At 38.1% G+C, this 12,749-nt stretch overlaps 1 protein-coding gene across 1 annotated transcript in view; it reads left to right on the plus strand.

The window, feature by feature from the left end:
• Positions 1 to 12,749, plus strand: part of LOC128995915 (homeobox protein caupolican-like) — a 61,330-nt gene that overhangs the window by 9,821 nt on the left and 38,760 nt on the right. The window lies entirely within an intron of this gene.

The raw sequence follows: 12,749 nt of genomic DNA on the forward strand, positions 1-12,749 counted from the left end.
TATTTGTAATATAACTACTAGGCGAAAGTAGACTTGACTAATTTCTTGCGAAATCAATGGATTTAAAATAGCACAGCACTATCTATCGCACTATAACCACCTTATTTCATCAGGGACATGGCGTCATCGAATGTATTTGTGTAATCAACAAGTATTTAAAACGAATAGAGTCAAATACAAACAAAATCGAAATACTTATTCAAACACTTTAACAAAAAATAAATTATTGAATAAAAATTTATGTGAATAAACAAAATTTCAACGTTAGGATTCTACTGAAAAGATATAAATAGTAGCTTGATGATTGATGTAAAAGCTAAAATGTGCGTTGACAGATATTTTAAAATTATTATTTCTTGGTAATGAAAATAAGCCTACATAAATATTATATGTTCATTTTCAACTTTGCGAATGTAATGTTTGAACAATAACACAAATGGTTTTAAAATCAATCTTCATCAACCTACAAAAAATATTGTGTATCAAAAGGTATGAATCTGCTCTCTAATGGTCTAACCTAAAAGCGGAGTACAGTATTTGTCGACCTATTATACTGTAATACAATTTATTATTTTAAAGTCTGACGAAAATTCTGTACATTATTTTGAATATTAAAATATTTCGTTCCTACTCAAGAAATTTAACAAATTTAAACTAAATCAGCAACCTATTCGCTCCTATGGAACGCATATTACTGAATTTAACTGTGCTGGCATAATTAATTGATATTATGCCTAATTTTTACCTAATACCAAAAACTCGGTTTTGTCAACCGACTAAAAATAAAAATTTTGAATCAACAGAAAAATGTGGAACTACCGAGAATATTTGTTTGGTACAAGGTAAAGCACAACCGTGTGCTCCCGCTATCTCCGCGTTCCGCCACCTCCGAACCCAAATCTGTCCCGCCACCTCCAAATTCTTGAGTGACCCTTATAATCCCGTCACTGAATGCGTTGGTAGCTGTCATTGCATCCACGGCTGCGAAGCCCCGTGGCTGGAAGATTTAATGAAAATTTAACCCGTGGGTTAGGTTAGGTTAGGTCGGAAAGTCTTAACGAAGGTAGTAACCGAGGATTATAGGGGGCACTCTGAAATTCGGAGGTGGCGGGACACGGAGGTGGCGGGACGCGGAGATAGCGGGAGGTAACCCTCGCTATGACTATTTGTTCCTCCCGCTATCTCCGCGTCCCGCCACCTCTGTGTCCCACCACAGTACAAGTACAAGTACAACGTGTTGAACAAATAGTCATAGCGAGTAAATGATCACAGTGGGTAGCCTACTTTCCAACCAACTTGGAAATGAAATAAAAACCACAAAAAAAACACGTGGAACCACCGAGAAGCATTTTAAATCTGTAAATGTTAAATTACACATTTAACAAATTCTTAGACACTTGCGCAGAGTGGCCAACCAACGTGGAAATGATGAAAAAATATTGACATCTTAATCTTTAAATGGCTAATTGCGAAACCATTTGACAAATAGAAACTTGCGTTGGACACAGTAACCATCGTTGTCATTATTGCAACAGACACTATCACACAACCCGTGCAAGAATCTGCTCAGCGACAACGCGGTTCCGAGAACTCACTATCTTAATGTGCATTCATTCATTGCACTGCAGCTTTTTAGCCTATTCTCTCGAGTTATTCGAAAGATGCGCGTTTCGCGGCTCGATCACTTCCTCTCAAGTAAGGTAAGCGAAGTTGTCCAGCCAATTTCTAACTGTTACAGCCGCCAAGAATCTGCTTCCTGCCCGGTTTTGGAGTCACCGCTGCGTCACAATGCGTTTATGCTAGGAAAAGTCCATTTGATCTTGCCGTCTCCAAGAATCTGTAGTGCGGATTGAAAGTAGGTTGAAGTAGTACTTTGAATGGTTAAAATTAGAAAATCTGTTACATTGTGTGCTGTTTACAGTTTGTATCGTCTTGTCACAGTATCCATAATTTTACTTACAGTTACTAATACCATACAGTTTGAAAAGATACTTATCTGTTTGGAGTAATAACCAAGCCAGTTGAAATACACGTCAACCCAAGTATCGACAAAATATTCAACACAACCAGGAGCCGTACATAAACACCAATTATCCCAGAAGCACACAAGTCAATTCGAATGTGTTTCAACACCCGAAACATTCGACACTCGACACCCCGGGATGAATTCAAATCAGAAATTTGTGTCGCTCTGAAGATTTAATCGGAAGCAATAAACCTCCGTATGGTAATGCGCCCTACTGTTAGTACAAGGCCATAATTAAAACTGGCCACGAGTCTGAGCAATTAGTTATAATGTTGTGTCGCGTCAGTCAGCGGGACTTGTTCTGCCCACGAGACGATGTTCCTCCGAGTTATGGCAAGGATAATTCAAATCCAAGAACATTGTTGTCGCAGTCACTGGCCGATTTATTGCGTGAGTTCCCGAGAAAATGTTCCGATCTCGTATTTTCTTGCGGTCTCGATGCATATGGATATGACATTTCATCCTGGACGCTTGGTAATTCTCCGTGTGATTCAGAGGTTCCAGCACCAGTATCCCCTGTCAAGTCTGTTGGAGAAGCGATTATACGAGCACGGAAAAATCTAAAGGCTTGAAAACTCATCACTGGATTTACAGATGAAGTTCTTCCAATGTATGCACAGAAAAAAGAGGTGGATATATTTCCCGCTATCTTCTTTGATGCTACCAAAAAGTCTTTTGGGGAAGCTGGCGTTTGTGAAATCTAGCTTCAAAATTTTGTCGAGTTTTCGATGCATTTGGATATCACATTTTATCCAGGAAATGTTTGGAATATCTCAATACGATGAAGAGGTCTCTAGTTCCAAAGCTGCGAACTACCTGGCAAGTCCATTGGAATAGCAGAAATGGATGTATCGTCAAATCCGAAGATGAGTACCTCATTGTAGATGTCATCAAGGATTCGACGCTTGTGAAATCTTTAAGTCGTGTCATAAGGAATGTAGTAACTCAGTTATCAACTTCGATTGTCGAATGATGCTGCCATATGATGGTTTGCATTTCTTTTCCATATTGTTACAGTAACTGCGAGTTTGGCATATCCGAGACATTAAGTGAAAATAGGGAACATTCTGTTCTTAATTCAGTAAGACATCTTTCTATTGTCCTGTAGCCTTGAGATACCTCCTGAGGTATAGCCAGTTGTTAGTCTCATTTCTTCGTGCCTTAAGGAATGTGGTAACTCGGTCCTACCTGGTAGATCTTTTAAGTAAGGAATCCATGATAGCAAATCCAAGCTTCAATGCTAGGGCGTGTTCCTTCCTAACACCAACTACAAGAAGCTTATTTCAGCAATGAGGCCATTCAATCACATCGCCCGCCGATACGTCGCCGACACCGCATGTCGCACAGCGAGGAGGTCCGCATACTAAACATCACCTGGTGATTCACATCCGACCCGATCACAGCTCGGACCTCTTCCTTCCGGCCAGACATTACCACTTCCTCCTCCGTCTACGCATGTTTATGACCGCATTGGGCCTCGGCCAAAGACAGATTAGGCACGATTACAACCTCTCGTCGTCCACTCGTGTGTTATTCATCACGGGCGGTCATCACAGATTCACCGGGCATCTCGCTGTGTTTAACGAGCGATTTCGCCACGCTCAACGCTTTGATCGGTGGAGCTTGACTGTTCATAGTTCGATTGTCCGCGGGATCGTTCCTCAGGCCTAGTACATTATTCAACGTCCTCGTGACTTTATTGTTCAACTGATCGCTTCTCGGATTAAGACTGAAGTCGGGTTAAGAGGAACGTTCAACGGCGAAAATGGAATTCACAGCAGAGAAGAATTGAGATTGTTACCTTCCAACCTGAAAATTTATGTGGTGAAGAATGTTGTATAAAGTATTTTTGGAACTCCATCCAAATGTAGTGTGTTGTAGCGTTAATAGATTATAAAACAACCAATAATCATTTAAAGCACCTACATAAACATCCGAGAACGATAAATATAAAAGTTGACAACATTTAGTATTACATTTCCCTTTATAATCCACTTAGTCGGATTGCCGACTTTACTGCGGCAGTTTTTCCGAGCGGTGATTTTGTTTGCTATCAACATCCGAGTTATGGGGTTTTACAAGCACAAACATCTGGTTAAAGCCTCAACACTTAACAGACTTTAAGACACCGTAACAATCGTGGAAATATAGGTACGTTCGACGCTTCTGAACCGGGAGGGGAGGATCGTTCTAGAAAGATAGTAAAAAGTTTAGGGCCGGGGTTAAAAGCGGTTATGTGTTTAACAGGCTGTTAACAATTTACAACACGTTTCTGTACAGGATTCACACGGTTGGTAGAAAGTACTACACCTGCTAGCATTCTTCATTATGAGATTTCCGGCTGGCCCAGTCTTCTCATCTCCCAATGTGAACACAGCTAATTAAAAGAATGTTGTCGGACTTTGTTCTTCGAGCCACGGTTTAGTGCGATAAGAAGATAAATGTTTTAATTGAGTGTTTCGGAGATAAAGAGGCTCATTAGTAGATAATCCATGAGAACTGTTGAGAATGCTTACTCCAGAGAATTGATAGACTGTGATGTTAGTTGTCCTTCCAATGACATCTACGGTTGACGAAACATAAATCATTTAAATGGAAGAGCCCACTCCGGAATAAAAAGTACAGTACACTTTTATGGTTTGTACCTGACTGATGAGGCAAAGACAAAGATGATTTGTCTAAAAACTTTAAAAAGGGAAATCACAAGATACGTTTTCTCTAAGGTCGTCTATGCTAATTATTGGAATGTCCTGAGTTCGGTTCAATCACAAGAATAATCAAAAACTACAAAAGATCAAAACCAACCTCACTTGTGACAAACACTAACAATTAACTTATCCCAAATGTTGATCTATATAGCAATCCGTCCAGGCCTTACAGTAAATCCTTCTACTATAAGGAGAGGAGGATTTCATCGTGTTACTCACCAAGTAAAGGCTGTGACTTGAGATTTCGCACTCAATTTTGCAGTACATCTCCACTACATGCGATTCCTGTACAATCGGAGTCCCGCGCCGCTGTGATGGAAGCACTCCTTTGAGAATGCAAATCGCCAACCATGGATGACAATCTGCTGAAGCATATCACAGCTATCAGCCGCTTCAGCCGCCGTCACCAGCTGATCCGCAACGGTCAGCAGATAGCATCTGTGATAAGACGGCACACGTGGACCTAATGTGCAATCTTATCACAGCTAAACGGATTGGCTTGTCCGCTGATCTCAGATGATTAGCGCCGCTTGCGTCACATTTTTCAAGTGGATCTTCCAAACATGTGTTTCATTTTCTCTTTGCGCAACGCGGCTCCGATAAGCGGCATTCTTTGATTTGCGATTTTTAATCGCCTCTTGAGCTAAGTGCTGCCGCCATTTTGACACGAGTGATACGATAAAAGAACGCGACATTGTTTCTATCGGTCGATAAGGATGATTAAACAAGCAATTACCGTGGTTAATTCACTCCTATTGTCGGTTTCCATTTGAATTATCGATGTTATTTGCAGTTGTGAAATCGGGTGACGCATTGTCAATAGGCTGAGTGTTAGCAGATAAATGCATATTGCAATCGTATAAGCTAGTCTTCGAATGAACACTCTTCCCTTCTGCTCAAATTGGTGGTATCGTTGTACCATTGGTATGGAAATTCCAAACTTCATGGCAAGAAAAACGGACACAAGTTGAGTAAAACACACATCATGATCAGTTTATACTAAAAAGCGTACTTAAAAAGAACCTAATTTTCCCGACGAGAACATCTTTATTTAAAAATCTGGTGAAAAACCGAAAGGATTCTCATCTCTCTAAGCGCTAAAAAGGTTTGATGGCGGAAGGGTATTAAGGCGAGTGAAGGGTTCAACTTTGCAATCAGACGTGTTAGCCAAAGTTGGCGAGAGTGGTGAAAGAAATATGAAACAGTTGGTCGGCCGCATCAGTGTTAACAACACTAACGACGATTACATGGTGTTGAACATGTAGCTCAACACCCCGTCCCTCCCCCGCCCTCCGCACTCTACAGGTCCAACTTCATCTTACAGGTCATTGGTGTAGTCAAAACAATCGGTTTGTATGTTAACAACCGGCTTAGGAAGTTAAGTTTGTACGCAGGATGGTACATTAAACGTTTTAATGTTTGGTGAAGACAAATCTCGTAAATTCTCGAAGTAATATTGTCAAAAGTTTACTTATTTTGCTATGGACATATAGCACTAACTACACATAGCTCATAGTGGCTACTAGATTAATTAGTAACTTATATCTTAGAATGTTTATAAAGACACCTTTGTAAATTTTTAGATATTTAGTTTAACTCTATTGGACATAATCAAATTTACTAGTTTTGTGTCAACATTTTACTTTTGTTCGTGTAAATCATCTTATAATTTTAGTTTAATTTTATTGTTAATGGAAACAGTTTTAATAGCTCTAGGTAAAAATCTATCAGCTTGGGTTTAAGACTTTCAAAATACAAAGTAAGCTTTAACTTTTTTTATAAAGTCAAGCTTTACAACAAACAACGACAAGCTGCTTTAGCAAAATGGTACGAGAAATACCAATAGGCCTAGATTTCTGATCATCATTTGAAGCAAACTCTTTTTAAAATTTCACAAACATCGAATCATCTCGAACGAAAGCCATGCAACTAAACTAAACAACGAATCAACATTTTTTCGAACAACTTCCTCCGTTGTTTCTTCTACTCTTTTGTTCCTAACGCCTCCAACCGATTCGTGTCATGTCTTGTTCACCTTCGTCTAAATGATACCTTTTTATTGGCCAAACATTTCTTTCATGTAGCTCAACAAATACCCTTTGTATAATTATACACCAGAGCTCGTCAAAACCCGCCAGTTAAGGATCTACAAGTCTTCTGGCATTTAATAACGCATATTACGTTAGATTAAAGCAACCGAGCGAGTCCTGGAAACAAATAATTATACAATTCCGCGAGGAGTGTCGCCCAATTAGATGATATCTATCACGCAGCCTGTACACTTCCAGGTTGTCAAGTCAGGTGTCTTCATACAACGGTGATGCGAAACTTCCCATACTTGTCAAAACTATCAGGAAAACTAGGATTAGTTGTCTTTCTCCCATTTCCTCAGCCACTCTTCTCACCTGCACGGTTGAGCAACCGAGAATCAAGTGGAAACTATTCTTAAGTTTAAAATTTTCTTGTGCAAGTTGAAATAAGCCCAGTAAAGAAATATTTTGTAACCATATAAGTAATCAAATTTGAATACTTCCAAGCCTTGTCAAAACTACCAGGGATATTAGGACTAGTTATAATATGTAATAGTAATGGTAAAGGTTTTCGAAATCTAACATCGCTCTAGAATTGGTTATTATTTTAACTAATGGTAGAGATGCAGACGATCTTTTGATTTGCCAACCATTGGCTTCGTCCGGTTTTTAAGACAGGGTTGTACTTGAAACTTAAGTATTCCACAGGTTAGGTTACAGTTATAAAATAGTCACATATCAAACATAACCAGTCACTTTTTGCCGATTCTAACTAATGTCCTCCGCGATTATCTGCCTGACCCATAAGAACTTCTAGTTCAGTTCCCAAAGTACTGTTTGGCCAATTTCACCTACTCGTGAAAATGAACTCTTGACACATATTCTCGTCGTGTAAATAAACAATGAAGTAATTCCCTGTGTATCCTCTGGTAAAAAGCTGGCAACGTATGGTCCATGAAGACTATCTACTTTCCAAATGATGCTGTTTAACCAATTAATGCAAATCCATCACAAAAATAATAATTTCACACGTTTTTCCCGCCGTGTAAATCTACACAGAAGTAATTTCCCCAGCGTGAGCCCCAGTCAATTATAATCACTCAGCCCGTGTTCAGTAATCCAACAACACCTTCGTTAATCCCGTCTCGCCGAGGATCTGTCAAGCAAAATTTAATCACGTCACGAACTTCTTTAGCATTTATAATTAAATCAGAAGCGTCAGGTCAACCCGGCTAAATGATCAGGATCAGTTTATCTCGCGGAGCTAATACAATTTAATTACTCTTCAAAGTCTGCATCGAACTGTGCCTGCTTCGTGTGTGGCTTTTCACAAGACCCTTCCAGGTGGGCTTTCATGTTGAAACTCAAGGGTGGTTAGAGTTGCTACCATTAAATATCTTGTGACGAGTATTTACAATTTTTTAAAGTGTTTCTAGTATCTACTCCTCTGAAAGGTTGTACTATAAACAATTTTAAAACGCTTTGATGGGAAAGTTCCATACACCTTAATGTGTGGATATTGCAGGGTCCTACCCGTCCTTCTCGCACTGAAGTTCAAAACGCCAAGCTAGCGATTCTCACCTCTTGCAACATTTTCTTTGAGAGTTTAGCCGTTTAGCGTGTTTTTTTTAAAGCATTGATTCTGCTGCGGATTAATTCTATTTACTATTTGTTATTTCAAAAACTTTAGATCATATAGGAAAATAGAAAGTTTAAAACTATCGCTTGTCTTCTAGTTATAGTCAAAGAATAAAGTGCTCAATTGTACAATCTGTACTTAAAAGACAAATATTTAGTCCACATTCGCGCACGTGAAGACGAAACACACATTCACTTTATATTTCCAATCTGGGCTTTGGCGAGAATCTTCTAGTTGTAGATTAAGGCAAATGACACACGACTACATAACGACGTCCTTTTAACTAATCTACCTTAAACTATCTTAAAACTTGTAAATACATTGAAACAATTCTACCAAGACTTATACCCTACTTGAACCGTCTTTTTAAAATTAATACATCCTACAAAATACTCCCGAAACATAACCTCTCACAGTTGTATCTCGAAGCAGAAATTACAGGGCGTGCCAACAAGGGCGAGGAAAGGAAGAAGTATGGAGGCCAAAATGACATAGAGATGCCGTGATAAACCATAGCAATAATTACCTTGTGCTAACAAGCCTCTACACTCAACCAACAAGCCATAAATAAAATAGTCGTATTAACGTCACAGATCGGTATCAGCGATTGTTGTATCGCAACGAATTAAAAACTTCCGGCGGCCGACGATGTGACGACCGATACCGAGTACTGACCGCTCTCCGCTCTCCGCTCTCTACAGCTCAACGACGCCTTAATTAACACAATCGGTCAAGGGGCGGGTTAATGTTTACGCATTTAGGTCGTAGAACTTGTAAACATACATAAGAGGACTCCTAGGCTGTTGAATGAAGACTTGACACGTCAGAGAGTCAATGAGGTGTTTGGTGGTGTCGAGCTTTGCCCAAACCATTAACTATGAAAATCAAGACTAAGTGAACATATAAGTTTGAAACAGAATTTTGAGTATAATATAATGCGTATGTTATTTTGGAAGTGCTCAGTCAATTATGTAAGTTAGTTATTGGTTCGTAAGTTTGCAAATTGACTATGTGCGAGCCTATAAATAGCCTGCAGCCTTGTTGAAGCAGGCAAAATATGCGCAAAATTGCATGTCGAATCAGGAATGTGTTCGAAATCGTGTAGAATTCCATAAAACAAAGTGCAAACAAACACATCTTGAGTTTTACAAATAAATTTTCAAGTGAAAAACCCCACCAATTGTGACAGTCCATGTGCAAGTTAGTCCATCGTGAACAAATCACCGACCAAGTGAACAAAACCAAGTCGAAATATGGCAAAGTATTGTAATTGAATAAACCCCGCATTGTGCAAAACCATATACATGGTATGTAAACATCCGATGCGACGGAGTGTACAGCCTTATAATTAGCAGATGCTGGGTACAAGCAGTGTGTACACGAGACTGTGGGAGTATACACGAGCCGGGGACACACAAGCTCGCTACTCGCCGTGTCGACGTGTCCGTGCACACGCAACACGCAACGACACGACACGACACGTCGCATCTCACCCACACGGTCGTAATGGATGTGATAGCGGATATCTACCATCGCAGCGCCGCGCCGCTTCCCAGAACGGGCATTTCATTGAGAAAAACCGCAGAAAAACACTGGACGAGTGTGAAGTTAGCAAAATGTACACGGTAGGTCGCAGCACAGGAATAGCGCTAAACGTTTATATATATATATATATAAGGAATCCAAATATTAAATTTGTAGCCAATTAATAGATTCGAACGTAGCTGGATTAGGCAAAAGTGTGTTAATGACAATTTTATTTTTATGTCACCAATCGGAAAGTCAAACTTTTTGTCAGCTGTGACACCTTTTATGTCACACCCACTATCTTAGTGTCGGAAATTAAGGGAGGGGACGAATTTTAACAAACTCTGTGAGAGAGCATTCAACGCTGATCTAGCGTTTACATTTTTTTCTTTTACAGCTAATTTATAAATTTGTCTACTTCAGCTCGTTGATGATGGCATTTATCCTGGATGTTTTTAAATATGCCAAACTAGCCCCAAAACTCTAATATTGACTGTTGCTCATTCTAAAATATTAGCTACAAAATAAAAAAGCTAAAATATTAGCTACAAGCAGATCTAAAATATTAGCTACAAATGTTTAACTGTGAAGGTTTATCGATGATGAAGAAACCCCGAGAAATACGCAACTGCTGTTTATGGTAAAACCGTAATAAACTATTGGAGTCAATGTTTTAGCTTGTAATAACGCTTTTACGTCTTGTTGTGATTATTTATTTTAAATAATTGATTACGCAATTTTATCATAAATAATTTTGTATTTTTATTTATCACAGTTAATCTTTTTGGTAATTGTCACTGTTTTTTCTCAAATAGTTGTCTAGACTTATTTTTGCTATGTTTTAACTTTTATCTTGTTTACGCCGGATTCATACATTTCCGGCGTAATACTAAGCAGAAGAATAATTGTTACTTGAGTTAAAAATATAAAATATTTTATTTAAATTCATTGATGCATTTATGAACTAAATGTTTCATTCCTCATATACAATATTTACCAAAACTAATCAACACTCAACTACGTGATTTTTTTAAATTCAACTCAGTTACTAATTACTGAAGTATCTAATTGGCCTAAAATTTAATTAAATCAAATTACCACTACTACACCACCAACCCAGGTGGTAATAATGTGACAACCCCGTTAGAACTTCTTGTCGAACCCATTAACATTCAAATGAATGCAATGGGTTTGTCAAGATGCCAAATAAGACCGCAACTTCTATATAAAGCTGATAATGCGAAGAATGTTAAGTTATCCGCGTCTAACCCTACAGAGAAGCCCGGTGGCACGAACATGTTAAAGACTAGACCAGGTGTGGCTGTAATTTGGTGCAAATACCTATGAATATGGAATTTTAAATAGCTTTCTAATCCGCGTGTATTTAGGTTCCGGACACTTGCTAGAACACATTTTGTCAAGACAATTGTCAATCTGTGTAGAAAGTAGCCATTCATACTTACTTAAACCCGTTAACAGTAAAAAAAATAATATTATAACATTATAATAATATTATTATTATAATATTAGAACTGAATTCGTAAAGTGTTATGGAAATACGCCACACTACACAAACGTGAAACCATTTACAGTGATTTAAAACTCTTAAAAAATCTTATCTGGAAGTAACACATCAATAATCGGACAGAATCAAAAGAGGCATTATCCATTATAATTGTCATTAATAGTTTACTATAAATAGTGGATCACACGAAATGATCCAATGAGAGCTGGTGCAAATTCATCCTCAAAGATGTTAAAATCACTAGATTTTTGTTTGAAAATGACTTGTGAAATTAGTAATTAAGAATCAGCCTGTTTGTAGCTCTTTAGGACCGATTTCAACTTCGACAGAGCCACTTTAATTGTAAGTGTTGTAATATGAATGTAATCTGTAGAGATCCTCTATTCCAGAATTTTCTCACAGATATTATAATATATACTAAAAGTTCAATAAATCAAGTGAAATGAGGGGGTTTGTTTGAATATTTATGCCTGATATAATGTATTCCAATGACACATTATAGCACAGATTAAATAGTAGACAATGCGTTAACTTTAATATGTGATTATAGATTTCCTAGTAATTTGAAAACGAATGTAATACGAATTTTAATGCTTTTAAGACAGAAAATCATGCATTTTCACTTCAATTATCAACTATCAATTACCAATCATTAAGATGGGGATACCACCTAGGTGCGTAATTTAACCCAAATATGAGTGAAGGATGAGTGTAGAATGGTGTGTGATGACCTGTGTAGCTTTGAACATTAACTAAAATTTCAGAAGACACGACTTACAAAAAGAACATACTAAAACAAAGGATCCATTTTAAAACCAACTGTGCAAAAATCTACTTTAGAAGATGTTACCAAAACAAAGAGCTACAAGAAAACACGAACATTTGAATGTTGAAGAAGCGAATCAAAGAGGTACACTTGGACAAGTAAGTTTAAATATTGAAGATCACTTCGCTTTATGTTCGCTTCTCAGTGAAATAACAACGTGTTCTCTTCAACTTGTAAACCGATGTTAACAATAACGACTTTCATTGTACTCGCTTTACAAGACAATTAAAGAAAGTTGCTCAAGAACAAGGTTTGGTCGGTGTTCGGCATTTACAACTGGCTGTGGCTTACACTCGTACAAGGCATGTCTTCAGGTTCGATTCTCAGAAAGCGTTTTTTGAGCAAAAGAGAGAACAAAAACAAGTATCAGGTGAAAATCTTCGATAAGTTACTAAACGGATACGAATAATTATAGGACAACTAATTGATGTTACCGTATTATCATAATTTAATATTACATGTTGAAGG

This window comes from Macrosteles quadrilineatus, unplaced genomic scaffold, assembly GCF_028750875.1.
Source record: "Macrosteles quadrilineatus isolate MER2022 unplaced genomic scaffold, UCM_ALF_1.0 Scaffold_5__1_contigs__length_97177068, whole genome shotgun sequence".
NCBI lineage: Eukaryota > Metazoa > Arthropoda > Insecta > Hemiptera > Cicadellidae > Macrosteles > Macrosteles quadrilineatus.